The sequence below is a fragment of the Macrobrachium nipponense genome, chromosome 1 (genome assembly GCF_015104395.2).
Source record: "Macrobrachium nipponense isolate FS-2020 chromosome 1, ASM1510439v2, whole genome shotgun sequence".
In the NCBI taxonomy this organism is placed as follows: Eukaryota; Metazoa; Arthropoda; class Malacostraca; order Decapoda; family Palaemonidae; genus Macrobrachium; species Macrobrachium nipponense.
Window position 1 is genome coordinate 38,694,411 of NC_087200.1, and position 1,849 is coordinate 38,696,259.

The following is a 1,849-nucleotide window of genomic DNA, read 5'->3' on the forward strand; positions in this document are numbered from 1 at the left end:
GACAAATCTAGAGCTTATTCTGGAAGCCGATATGTACAAAGGTGCGTAAGTATATGTATATATATATCTATGTATCATCTATCTATCTATCTATATATATATAGTATATATATATATATATATATATATATATATATATATATATATATATATATATATATATAAGTATTAGGCTACAAATATCCTTTAATATCTAATTAGCTATAACTCGAAAGTAATATATTTTCATATATGTTAAACGAAGCGTGTACATATTTATATATGAATAATTATCACATCGAACCGTGATCCATTTATATATCAATTCAAGCTACAATGTCCTTTAATATCTAAATTCACTTTACCTCCCAAATGATATATTTTCATATATGTACCGAAGGGGTTAATTTTTTAATTGATAATAATTTCGTCCCCCCATGGGATAGCGTCACTGACTGTTCTGATTTCGTCCCCGTCCACTTGGACGGTGGTTCGATCCCATGGGGGGACGAAATTATTATCAATTAAAAAAATTCCCCTTCGGTACATATATGAAAATATATCATTTGGGAGGTAAAGTGAATTTAGATATTAAAGGACATTGTAGCTTGAATTGATATATTTATATATATATAATATATTATATATATATATATATATATATATATGTCTCTCCTCTCTCTCTCTCTCTATATATATATATATATATATATATATATATATATATATATATATTATATATACATATATACTGCACATAAATATACATTTCACAATAAAAACGGAAAGCAAAAGTCATTACAGTGTAATGGCTGTTATTCGAGACAAGTCTCTAACATAAATTTTGTGGTCCTCCAAGGTCAGACGTAGTATTCAACTACGACAACGGAAGAAGGAGAAAAAAACGGGGGAGAGGAAGCTACGTGTGACGTCGGCAATGACGTAGAATTTCATCTCGGAGAGATTTAACCAGTTTGACCTCATCTTTCACATTTTTCTCATTTTTCTTCTTATTTCTTTTAAGTAAATCTGCCATATGCGCAGCATGTGTAGAATAGCAATGGTTTTACAATTTTCATGATTAAATTTCTCTGGCTTTACCTTCGCGTAATATCGTCCTCAACAACAACTTTCTTGCTCATTAAGTCAAAAAGGAAAAAAGGATTATTATAAAAGTTATGCCGAGGGCCAAGACGTTTCCCTAAACTTGAAACTCCCAACCTTCGCAGACGGCCCCCTCCCCCCCAGATACAATAAGGGTCTTTAGGTTCCTTTTAGGGGAGAGGAAAAAAAAACAAAAAGGTTGATAATAGTGCACAGTGTCCTTTCGTTTACGCCAAACAAAAACGTCTGCCAGAGTGTGTAAGTCTTACCATACAGTGCGTCATTCCCCACCACCCCCTACCCCACCCCTTCCCCGAACAACCAAAATATCCAACCGGATGGATTGGCCAATCTTTTTATACGTAAAAGATGACGAATCGGAGAGCGTCCCCCGGTATTCCAGAGAAGGCGTGTGCGACGAGTCTCGCTCGCATCGGGCTGGGGTCTTTTTAAACCGGGGCGAGTTGGTCTCCACAGTCATTCACTCATTAAGCGCTGGGACCGCAGGAGAGAAACTGCTGAATTTGTGAGTGTGCCTGCCTGCCTGCTGCCTGCCTCCTTGGCTTAGAGTTGAGCGCCTTATTTCTTTCTCTCGCTCTCTCTCTCTCTCACTCTCGCCCTCGCTCAGGACTACCTACCGACACTTGAGCGTCCGCAGAGAGGGAGAAGGACGCGATCCTAAGCTTGTTCGCGTTTGTGTACCGTCGATACTTGTGCTCGTTTGTGTGTGGAAAAAAGAAGTGATTTCTTCAAGAAGTAATTACAA

The 1,849-nt window shown here is 37.2% G+C and overlaps 1 protein-coding gene across 1 annotated transcript in view; it reads left to right on the top strand.

The window, feature by feature from the left end:
- The first annotated feature begins 1,468 nt into the window (after nucleotides 1-1,468).
- LOC135219253 (uncharacterized) overlaps nucleotides 1,469-1,849 on the top strand; it is a 23,090-nt gene continuing 22,709 nt past the window's right edge. The window contains exon 1 of the mRNA XM_064255867.1: nucleotides 1,469-1,609. The gene's annotated coding sequence lies outside the window, so the exon portion shown is untranslated. The remainder of the gene's footprint in view (nucleotides 1,610-1,849) is intronic.